At 42.0% G+C, this 12,500-nt stretch overlaps 1 long non-coding RNA gene across 1 annotated transcript in view; it reads right to left on the bottom strand.

The window, feature by feature from the left end:
- Window positions 1–12,500, bottom strand: part of LOC135114714 (uncharacterized) — a 126,037-nt gene that overhangs the window by 46,177 nt on the left and 67,360 nt on the right. The window contains exon 2 of the long non-coding RNA XR_010275644.1: window positions 3,739–3,784. This is a non-coding gene — a long non-coding RNA (uncharacterized LOC135114714). The remainder of the gene's footprint in view (window positions 1–3,738; window positions 3,785–12,500) is intronic.

Genomic DNA, 12,500 nt, shown 5'->3' with positions numbered 1-12,500 from the left:
TATTCTTCTACCTATATCCCTTTCTGCTTGCCTGCTTACTTACCTGCCTACGTAACTGCTTGCCTGTTTTTTTGCTTAATTGTCTACCTTCCTACCTATCTACGTTAGTCCATATTTCTCTGTCTCCCTGCTTATCTACTTAGTTTCTTACCTATATCCCTGCTTTTCCTGCTTGCTTGCTTTCTCGTGTTCGTATTTCTTGTATCCTTCTTTATTTATTTACTTTTCTGACTGACTGGAGTTGTTTTCTCTCTGTTTACGTTCCTTCTCTCTGTCTCTTTATGTTTGTGTTCGTGTGTCTGTGTCTGTACCTCTCTCTCTCTCTCTCTCTCTCTCTCTCTCTCTCTCTCTCTCTCTCTGCCAAGGTTGAAAGGGGAGGGAGCTTGTGTTTACGCCGCCATCTTGACTCTCTCTCTCTCTCTCTCTCTCTCTCTCTCTCTCTCTCTCTCTCTCTCTCTCTCTCTCTCTCTCTCTCTGTCTCTCTCTCTTTCATCGACGTTTGAAATTAAAAGTTAAGATGAAAATAAGAGACATGTATTACGAATTTAAAGATGAAAATATGCACTGAAAAAAGCCCCGAAGATCACAAACAAAAAGTATTTATAAAAAAGTCAGATGTGGCGAAGTTGCAAGAACCGGGTGGTGGTTTTTGCTTCCGCGGCGTGTGTTAACCCTTTGTACCTCCTCCTCCTCCTCCTCCTCCTCCTCCTCCTCCTCCTCCTCCTCCTCCTCCTCCTTCTCCTCCTCCTCCTCGTTCTTCCATATTTCCACCCCAACTGCAGCCTCCATTTAGAAGTCTTTCATATATCTATTTTTTTTATATATAATATATATATTATTTAATTTTGTTCCTTAATTTGATTTGTTTTTTTCTCTCTTTTGTTTGGATTTGTTATTAGTTCATATTTTTTGTTGCCTTTTTTTTATTTTCCAAGTGGATTCTGCATTTCTTTATTTTTTTCATTATTTCTTTTTATTTTTTTCCTTATTTTTTTGCTGTTGTTGTTTTCTTATTTTTGTTGTTGTTGTTGTTGTTGTTGTTTTTGTTGTTGTTTTCTTTTTTTCTATTTTCACCAATATTAAATTTTTCCCCTTTCATTTTCTGTTCTCCATTTTCTTTCTCACCCTCTTCTTTATTTCCTTTTTTTTTTTCTCTCTACTACCTCCTTCTACTTCACTTCCACCTCTCCTTTTGTTGTTGTCATCGCTTCTTCTTCATCTCCTTCTACAACTCACACTAGTAAACCTCCTTTATTTTTCTGTCCACCTTCCTTTTCCCTCTTTTCATCTTTTTCTCTCCCCTCTTTCATCTGTAGTCGTCATTTCTCATCCCTTCATCACGTCCCATTCATAGTCTTATTTACCTTCATCATTCTTAGGTTTCATAATCACTCACCCATACACCCACTACTCCTCCACCTATCTTCCCTCTTTCTTCCTACTCCACGCCTACTTTTCCTCCTCCTCATCCCTTCACCCCCCTTTCTCTATTCCCTCCCCCGTGCTCCTGCCTGCGCTCTGACCACCAAAACACAGTCGGCCATTTTGTTTGCGTGTTAACCGGCCATCAGCACCCCGGCCCCCCCTCCAGCACCCCCCTGCCAAGCCAAGCCCCCGACGCCGCCCCGGGAAAATTTATTGCACTGGCTAATTACACCTCTGACTTACTGCCTCGTTAAATCACAACTACGACATGTTGTGATAAGCGATAAAAACGAGAGAGAGAGAGAGAGCGCGAGTAAGAGAGAGAGTGAGCGAGCGAGCAACGGAGGGAGAGAACAGGAGTGAGACGCCCGATGCCCCCTTGAGAGAGAGAGAGAGAGAGAGAGAGAGAGAGAGAGAGAGAGAGAGAGAGAGAGAGAGAGAGAGAGAGTGTGTGTGTGTGTAGGTTCGTCTACGTATGCTTCACTCATTCTTCCTCCTCAGGGTCAGAAAAAAATGAAAGGTAAGAAGGTAAGACGTGATGGCAGGTAAGGAAGGAATGGTGTCTTGAAAGTGTGTTTTAAAGGGAAGGGAAGGGAGAAAGGTAAGCTGCTTGTCATCTACAGCACGGTGAGTAAAGTAAAGGTTGTGGTGGTGGTGGTGGTGGCAATAGTAGTAGTAGTAGTAGTAGTAGTAGTAGTAGTAGTAGTAGTAGTAGTAGTAGTAGTGGTGGTGGTGGTACTAGTGGTGGTGGTGATGGTAGTGGTTAAGTGAATGTATGTGGGCTTTTTCTTCTCATTTTTTCTTTTCTTCTTTTTTTCTCTTCTTTCATAATCCGTGGCGTCGTCACGTTTGGCAAGTTGAAGTGCTATTATTTTTTACCTTAACGTACATTTTTATTCTCTTTTCGTTATATCGTTTCTTTTTTTTCTGTTTCCTCCTTGTGTATATGTGTGTGTGTGTGTGTGTGTGTGTGTGTGTGTGTGTGTGTGTGTGTGTGTGTGTGTGTGTGTGTGTGTGTGTGTGTGTGTGTGTGTGTGTGTGTGTGTGTGTGTGTTTTCGTATCTTTTTTAATTTGCTTATAGCTCCTGTCCCTTCTGCTGGACGGTCGGTCAATCAGTGAGGGTGGTCAGTTCCCGGCCTCCCCTTTTTTTGTCACGCATTACAAAAAGGTTCAAAGAAATATTCTCTCTCTCTCTCTCTCTCTCTCTCTCTCTCTCTCTCTCTCTCTCTCTCTCTCTCTCTCTCTCTCTCTCTCTCTCTCTCTCTCTCTCTCTCTTTCTCTTTCTCTCTCTGTGGTGCTGGTGGTAGTGATGAATATATTAATGATGATAATAGTGGTAGTAATGGTGGTCGTTAAAATAGTAGTGAAGGTGGTTGTGATTTAATTAGTGTAAAATCTATGTAAATATTAATGTACTAAGAGTCCAGAGAGAGAGAGAGAGAGAGAGAGAGAGAGAGAGAGAGAGAGAGAGAGAGAGAGAGAGAGAGAGAGAGAGAGAGAGAGACGGGCCTGGTGGAAGGAGAAGGAGGCGGGGTGGAGGTCGAAGTGAAGGGGCAGAGAACTCCTGGTCACGACTGGGTGCGGGTGAGGGGCCTTGTACTCCGCCTCGCCTCGTCTGCCACGCCATTCCCTCGCCTAAGTATTTACCTAACAGCTACACATGCTTCCAGATGAGTTACACCCACGCATTCTACCCATTCCAGGAAAACATCACCCCCCAAAAAATTCTCCACATGATAAATTTAGCTAAAATAATTCGACTTACCTAATTTACTGACCTAACTTCAAGCAATCTAATAAAAGCTTCACGTAACTTTAATATAGTCAAATCTAATCTATATTAATTCAATGTAATATAATCTAACATAATCTAAGCTGAGCAAGTACGTATAATCTTATCTGATCTAATCTTGTTAATTAGTGAAAGAAGAATGATTTTTTTCGGCGGGAAATATTATACGGGTGGAATGTACATGGAACAGATTTACCCTGAGGGAGCTTCAGGTATACGCGTACATACATGTATATACAGAGTACTCATTAAGCCGTTTTTTTTTTCTTTTTTTTATACGCGTCAAATGTACAAAAAATGGTTAGAGAGAGAGAGAGAGAGAGAGAGAGAGAGAGAGAGAGAGAGAGAGAGAGAGAGAGAGAGAGAGAGAGAGGGAACAGAACACCCCTTCAACTCAGCTAATAATTCGGTAATGATTAATCAGTCATATGTCAACAGATTTCTCCTCACGCCACCCTCTGATTGCAAGACTATGCGTATGAAAAAAACAAACAAAAAAAAACAGTCGTAACATTCCTACCAGTTAACATTCTGCATGGCGCCCTTGAGCTGGTACACTGGCAGATCTGTAAAGACAAATATTGACACACGTAAGGTTAACCAGGGTAAAATAGATTCGTGGGAATATTGTATCATTATTTTTCTTCTATATGGTTTAAATTACTGAAAAAAAAAAAAAATACGCTGAGATGTTATAAGAATAAAAAAAATAAAAAGAACAAAGACAAAAGCAAAAGTTGTTTCACATGTAAGGAAACGCCTGGGAAAGACACTGTTAATACCTTCACTCTATTCTCCTTAAGGCTCAATATTCCTCAACAAGCTCGAGAAAACCTATCCGATGTTGTGTATTTAAGTGATTCTGTAACTGCTACGTAAAATAGTGCGGTTCAAATATGGCTCTAATAATGTAGCTAAAAATTATTCAGAGTTAAGTTTAAAGCCCGTGAGACAATGTACATGCTTTTCTCCGTTTATTCATTGATTTTAACAGGTTCTAGTTGAAGTTATTGCGGTATTCAGTAGTGTTTGCATTATTCTAGCAAGAGTTAGACAAAGGAATCTGCATCATCAGTAAGAGAAACCCCCATGGGAATGCCGCGGTTCATCTCTATGGCCTTTCAAATTAGTTCTTATGAGAGCCCAGTGTTTAAGAATACAGATCATAAGGCTACAGTAAATAAAGCAATATCTAAGATTCTCTCTCTCTCTCTCTCTCTCTCTCTCTCTCTCTCTCTCTCTCTCTCTCTCTCTCTCTCTCTCTCTCTCTCTCTCTCTCTCTTCTTACCCCACACGGTCCCTCAACACTACACACAATTACCATAACTTTGAAAATTTCTTCACCTGCAGGAGCCCACACCTGCGCTCTGCTTCCCAACAGTTGCCACTCTCAACAAAATCTTCAACAGTCTTAAAGAAGCCTCATTAACTTGGCACTAATAACCTCAATAGCCCCAGTAATTAGGTTGTTAGTGCCGAGTCAATAGGGAAGTTTAAAGGATTAGATTAAGTTATGGATATGAAAGCTGGTGGATGTAGGGACGTTTTATATACGGATTGATCACGTGTAGGCGTACTGGTTTGTTGCTGCTTCCTTTATGTTTTTGTGTTCTTATGGTAACACTGGGGTACTCTTACGTCATTGGAAGATAGATGTTTGTGAGTAAAAGCTGCTTATTGAATTGAATATCTGTTTGTTTGTCTGTCTGTCTAGCTATCTATATGTCTGTCTGTCTATTCATCCATTCATCCTTCCATCTATCTATCTGTCTACCCCTTTACCTGTCTACCGACCTATTCACCCATTTACCTGCCAGTTTTTATATATACGACTTCCTGTTTTCGTGCACGAGAAAGATAAATATCCGAGATACAGATGATTTTCCCCAAATTTAGAGAAAAAAAAATAAGTAAAGTAATAAATAATAACTCATGTTTTATGGGCAGCCACACACCTGGCGCCGAGGAGGAAGTCTTAATGAGGCAAGTTTACGAGATCACCGCGCAGCCTCGACCAATACCACCACACCTGGCCGAACCTTGCCCTCAGGAACCAGGTAACGAGAACACTACCCCAACCTCCTCTCTCCGCCTCTCCTCCTTCTCCCTAACTCTACGCCTCCCCCTCTCCGCTTCCCCCTGGCCGCTTACAACTGTGCTAATTTGAGCAAAACGCGATTTACAGGTCATGGGAAAAAATTGGTGTTGTGGTCACGGGTAATCGAACACTGGTACCTACTCATGCCTTCCATTTTTTTTTCTGTTTTTTTTTTCTATTTTTGCTGTTTGTTTCCCTGTTTTCTATGTTTGTTTCCCGATTTCTGTTCTTGGTTTCTGTTTTCAGTGCTTGCTTTTCCACTTTCACTACTTATTTTTTTTTTTATTTTTACTATTCATTTTGTTTCTCACTTTCTCTTTTTTTTTGCCATCTTTTTTGCTGCTTGATTTCCTGCTTTCCCGATTCATTTCCTTACAAAATTTTTTCAATGTTTTTTCAGGATATTTTATTTTATTATTTTTTTTTCAGAGGTCAATTATTTTTACGTCTTGTTTATAGCGGATCTGTTTCTTTTTTTTTTTTTTTCATGCACTTTTGTTTTTCACGTATTTGTTTTATTTTTTTCTCTCTCGTCGTATTTTTTTGTAATTTTCTTGAGCTTATTTTCAGATAATTCTCATTTCCTTTTATTTTCTATTTTCATGCTCCATAAATTTTCCTGTTTATTTTTATTTTCTCCAGTTGGTAAACATTAATATTTTGTAACTCGTTCTACAATAAACAGATTCATATTTCCACGACTGTGAAAGGGTGCGCCATTTTAGAGCTTGGTGTGGAAACTAGACACTCACTAGTTCGTCTTTGCCGGATGACAGACATGCACCCTTCTTCAGTGCTCGTGTTACAATAAGTATATTCATATTACCGTGACTGTGAAAGCTTACACCATTTTAAGCCTCGACATGATAAAAAGACGGTCACGTGTCTTTGCCAGATGATAGACACACAACCTTCCTTAGCTTAAGGGCGATAACCTTTATAATTTTACACACGAGTAGACTTATGAATCAAGTTGGTTTAGTTTGAAAAATAACTATCATTCAGTATCTTTTTTTTCGGAAATCGGACATATATTTGACTTTGCTCTGAATTTATGACTCGACAGTTTTGGGCATTTATGGTTAAGTATAGCGTGTACGTTGGACATTTTTTTTAAAGTTCATCCTGCGTCTTTCTGGCAATCACTAGGAGCAACGTATATGCACTGTTGTTGCTTCTGAAGAGGCCACTGATAAATTTAAAAGCAAAAAGCCAACACCTTCCTCTTATCTCGCTAAACATGGTCTTGGTTGTTGTTTTATTGCTTTCCTCGCCTTTCCCTTTGTTGTTAATTGTTCACATTCATGTTTGCTCACTCCGCTTGGGTCTGTTAATTCTGTGATTTTCCCTTGATGGCTTTTCATGGATTTTCATACTACTACCGCTGCTTCTACTACTTCTACTACTACTACTACTACTACTACTACTACTACTACTACTACTACTACTACTACCACTACTTCTAACAGCTACAACAACAACAACAAGAACAACAACATCAACAACAACAACAACAACAACAGAAACAAAAACAACCAATTATTTTCCTTGACTGATTAAATCCTTGCTTTTCATGGGTTTTCATACTACTACTACTACTACTACTACTACTACTACTAATACTAATGCTACTACTGCTTCTAATAACAAAAACAACAACAACAACAACAACAACAACAACAACAAAAACAACAGCAAAAAACAACAACAATAATAACCCACTACTTATTTTCCTTGCCTGATTAGCGCCTTGTTTCCCTGACCATCACTTAAACCAGCACCTATCGCAGCCATGCCTTTGCCTCCATCAGACCTCCAGGCGCATTCACAGTCCAGCAACAAGCTTAACACGCATGCGCAGTGAGGGAGTGCCTTCCTTCACGAGGACGCCGCTACCCCTTCCCTACCCTTGGCCACTGTGTCTGTAAGTCTTAAGTCAGCACACAGTATGCTGGGATTATGTTTTACGCTGTTTGTTTAATCTTTACAAATCTAATACTAGCAGATTTTTCAGTCGTGTACAGATGAGGAATTTGTTTCGCTTATTGTGAAAAAAGAACCGAAAATAAACAATTGCCTGATCAAGTAAGTACTGAGAAACAATCCAAGATAAATCATTCACGGCGTGCAGAAATATACAAAAACACATTTCAGAATAATGCTTTCGATTCTCATCAAGAAGGTTTTATATATATATATTTTCATTTTCTGTTATTTTATGGAACGGTTGCAGGCATATTTCTTAATCTTAGGATGACTTTCACCTGTGTGGAGTTACATTTTAGAGAATTTTGAATGCTTAACAGGATCAGGAAGAAGATAAGGATGCACATCAGTCGAAGTCAAAAGCTTGTATACTCGTATAACTAGAACTTCAATTACATTCTCTCTCTCTCTCTCTCTCTCTCTCTCTCTCTCTCTCTCTCTCTCTCTCTCTCTCTCTGTGTGTGTGTGTGTGTGTGTGTGTGTGTGTGTGTACAATATTATGTTTGTGCACGCTAAATTGTCCATATCTAATCGCATTTTTTACAGGACTGAGTCAAGCTCGTGATGTCCTTTCCTTCAGCAATACTTTATCAATAACTCCTTTACGTTTCATGAATATTTACAACACACATAGACTCATCAGGTAACTGGTTCCACTGATTTATGGCTTTAGTAATGAAGCTTTAACTTTATCACTGCATTTTTTCTTTTCTCTAATATTTAGTCGTGCTGAGTCGTCATCCTCTGGCATGCTGCTTACCAATGATAGAGGCTTTGTTAATGGATTTTATTTCTTTACTGTTATTCCTTCATAAATCATCATTTCATTTTTTTTCTTCTTTCCTTTTATTCCGACAATTGTTGTGAATGTCTCAGGTTTTCTTCTCAGCTTATATCTCTCAAACTGGTCTCTCATTTCATCATTTTCAAGCAATTTATTAATTCAGACTCCAGACAACACCAACAGCAAGTTATGGAAAGGTTGAACGTATATGTGTTAGGTTTTCTTCTTGATAGCTAAGGTTTCTGAAATTGTGCTCATATCAAACTGTTGCTCCACTCCTAGTTCTGTTTATGTGCTTAGGAACGTGAGCCCAAAACACCAGCAACAGCAGACATAAAGGTATACAAAGGAAAGCAAATCACTGTGATGGTGGTACAGGTTATTATTTTTAGTGTGTGTGTGTGTGTGTGTGTGTGTGTGTGTGTGTGTGTGTGTGTGTGTGTGTGTGTGTGTGTGTGTGTGTGTGTGTGTGTGTGTGTACGGAGGAGTGCGTCAAGAGTATGTCTGACTAGCATGGCATGACGTTTGAATATATATAGTTCTTAACACTTTCCGTAATATATAAGAGAAGCTTAATTCCAGCCACTACGCCTGTCATCTTACACAAAAAAAAAAAAAACATACCTGAGATTAACGTATTGTTTTCACGTTTCTACCTCTCACCACACGATGCCACGAGCTGCCATCTAACGTAAGACATAGCGAGTTATCCTTAAGACTTCAAAACCCAGTAAGTAATCTAGGACACGCGTTTCAAAATTCATTCATATAAAAATAAAAAAAAATACAAAAAACTCGAATTCTTAGCTCACTGCAAATATACTCGTACTTCGGGACGAACTGATGGGGTCGAAGGGAACGAAAGTTCACGGCACAGGGTCACGTTTGGCGAGTGTCATGGTGACGTGAAGGGCTCTACGTGGCTCCGTGTGCCGTGAAACAAACGACCTTCAACATTTCCGCGAATATTTCTAATTACAAAGCCCATCCGCCACCAGTCCGCCTTCACCTATAATGAGCGGAGATTTTTTTTCTTTTCTCTCTCTGTAATTGTGCGGACCTTCCTCGCGTCAACCCTTCACGCCGCGCGGCTTCATGTGTCCACCGTTTCAGGGAGGGAGGGGCAGCGTCGGGCAGTGGCTGAGGCGTAGCGAAGGCACCGTGACGGGGGTAAGAAGGGTCACGGGGTAGGAGGGGCTGCAGATGGTGGTGTGAGGCTCCTTCAGGGCAGAGAAAGGTGCACAGGTTAACTTACTTGAAGGGGAACAGTGGAATTAAGACTGGTGAAGGCACTCCTGCCAGCTGAGGCGCTGCATTTTTTTCTTTACTTTTTTTCTTAAATGTAAATAATATCTGGGAAAGATTTATTGTTGAACTTACACGCTGCGCACATTATTGGAAAGTTCATATGCATGTGCATGTGCACGCACGCACGCAAACACACACACACACACACACACACACACACACACACACACACACACACACACACACACACACACACACACACACACACACACACACACACACACACACACACACACACACACACACACACACAATTAGAAAGACAATATTTAATTTATATTCATATTCATGCAAAGTTTCATATATAAATACGAGTAGTAACATCGAAATGCATTTTGATGAGCAATTTGATTTGTATTATCTTGATACCACTACTGGTTCCATTCCGCCACCTGATATATCAGTGCTCCAATATTTATGTAATATTCGTGAGCCTACTTCAAAATTACAGATATTACCAGCATCACTAAGGAATTATTCATGCTAACCATAATACTTCTTGCAGTCGGCGCGTGATGTACAGCTCTTACATGTAAATTTGACAACATCCTAAAGCCGGAAAGAAAAAAGAAAGTCATGTATTCCATCAGCAGCGTGTCCATCCTGTTCATAATTTCCAACGGTTCACCAGTAAGTCTTGAGTCAAAGTGAGGGACCTGAGACGCCCTGCGGAGGCTGTGTGGCTGAGAGATGAGCAGCTCGACGCGCGTCGAGGTGAAGGAGAGGAATGCGCAGACGCGTATGTTCTTCCCTGACCAGGACGAAAGCGAAGGAAGGAAGGAGTACCTGGGCGAGCTGTTTATCGCAGGAAGGGCCAATTACCATGCCGGCCAATCAGAGCCGCCATGACGGGGAAGCTAAACACCACGACTAATACCACGCTCCATAGATAAGGGAAACATATGCCACTCTTAAGCCGCGGCCTCCATACGTGAGGGGGAGAAACATCCCTCTCAATCTTATTATTTCCATACATTAAGGAATTAGACACCGTTCCTCCCCAGTGCCGCGGCGGGACGGGGGCGAGCCACTCCTCCCGGTTTTACATCTCCCGTATATAGGCGAGGGGCCGCGGGAAGGGGTGTTAGCGTGTGACTGTGACGTTACACCCAGATAACAGTGGTCAATGGCTGTTATTTCCAGAGAAAGGGCAGTGTTTATTTATGCTAATGAGATCTGGGCCAGGTAGAGCCAGGTGAGCGAGCGAGAGCAGGAGGAGGAGGAGGAGGAGGAGGAGGAGGAGGAGGAGGAGGAGGAGGAGGAGGAGGAGGAGGAGGAAGAGGAAGAGGGGGAAGAGATAGTAGTGGTAGTGTTGGTGGTGATGGTGATAGAGGTAGTGGTGGTGGTGGTGGTGGTGGTGGTGGCTGTGGTGGTGGTGGTGGTGGTGATGGTGGTGGTGATAATAGTGATGGTGTTGGCAATACTGGTGGAAGAGAAGACTGTGGAAGAGAAACATGCAAAAAAGAAATATGTGGAAGAGAAAGAAGAGAAAAGGAAGAGAAATAATAAAAGGAGAAAGAGGAGGAAAAGAGGAAAAAGGAAAAACCAAAAATTAAGGAAGAAGATAACAGAAAGAAAGTGAGAGAGAGAGAGAGAGAGAGAGAGAGAGAGAGAGAGAGAGAGAGAGAGAGAGAGAGAGAGAGAGAGAGAGAGAGAGAGAGAGAGAGAGAGAAGGAGAAGAAGAAAAAAAGATGAAGAAGAAGGCGGTGGTGGAGAGAGGCTGTGGAGGTGGAGGATTAGGAGGAGGAGGAGGAAGAGGAGGAAGGGAGGGGGCAGTGACGGGGGGCGAATTTTAAGTAGGTGGAAGAAATGGCTGGCTAGTCGAGAGGAGGAGGAGGAGGAGGAGGAGGAGGAGGAGGAGGAGGAAGAGAATGGGGGAGGAAGAAGACTATAAGGTAGGCGTCGTTAATTTCATGAGAGTAATAAAAATGGCGGACGAACCGTGCCTGACACAGTACGAATATTGGCATGAGAACCGCCACGGAAAATATACCAATGGAAAATTAAGAAGAAAAAAAAAGAAAAAAGAAAAAAATACATTCGAGAAAAATACACGAACACTGACAAAACGAAAATAAGTAAGAAAAAAAAAAACAAGAGATAGTTAGAAATAAGAAAAGCATCTTAAATTAACAGAAATTAAAGAAAATAAGACAACAAACCAGACGAAAAAGAAAAATTTAAAAGCTTTTGCTAGTCTAGGGTTCATCTTTGACCGGCTCTGAGAGGGTGGGGGAGAGAGAGAGAGAGAGAGAGAGAGAGAGAGAGAGAGAGAGAGAGAGAGAGAGAGAGAGAGAGAGAGAGAGAGAGAGAGAGAGAGAGAGAGAGAGAGAGAGAGGGCAAAGTGAAGGGGGAGATAGAAGGAAGGGGAACCAAAGGCGGGAGTTGAGCAGGTGGGAAGGAAGGGGCGAGCATAAGAGAGGAGGGGGAGGGATGAGGGAGGGATGGGGAGAGGGGGAGTGGTAGATCGTGAGGGGCGGAGGAGGGGGTTGGAGGGGGGCGGGAAATTGAGGGTCTGGGGCAGCGGGTCTTGATAGCATCTTCTGCCTTACTGCCTCCATCCCTCCCCCCTCCTCCTCCTCCTCCTCCTCCTCCTCTCTCTTCTTCTTCTTCCTTCTCTCCACCACGACTACCTCCGCCTCCACTTCATGCCCCTTCTCCCTCTCCTCTTCCCCCTCCTCCATCTCCTACTTCTTCTCTGCCTCTGCCTCTGCCTCCTCCTCCTCCTCCTCCTCCTCCTCCTCCGTTTCCAGCTCCACCCTAAAGCTTAAGACTTTATTCGACGCTTTACTTTCCATGCAGGAGTTGCAGGTCGGAGGTCAGGCTGGTTGACCTCTGCGCCACCACCTGCCCTGTAAAGCTCGCCATCATTACCTGTAAAGCCGTGGTTACCTGACACTCCAGACTTACCTGAGTGAGCGATGACCCCTGTGTGTGTGTGTGTGTGTGTGTGTGTGTGTGTGTGTGTGTGTGTGTGTGTGTGTGTGTGTGAATGCCCGTGGGAGCGCTTCGTAGATATGTGTGTAAATAAAATATACATACATAAACACACACACACACACAAACACACTCATATATATATATATATATATATATATATATATAT

This window comes from Scylla paramamosain, chromosome 2, assembly GCF_035594125.1.
Source record: "Scylla paramamosain isolate STU-SP2022 chromosome 2, ASM3559412v1, whole genome shotgun sequence".
In the NCBI taxonomy this organism is placed as follows: Eukaryota; Metazoa; Arthropoda; class Malacostraca; order Decapoda; family Portunidae; genus Scylla; species Scylla paramamosain.
Note: the sequence above shows the minus strand (reverse complement) of the source record. Positions and strands in the feature narration are given on the sequence as shown.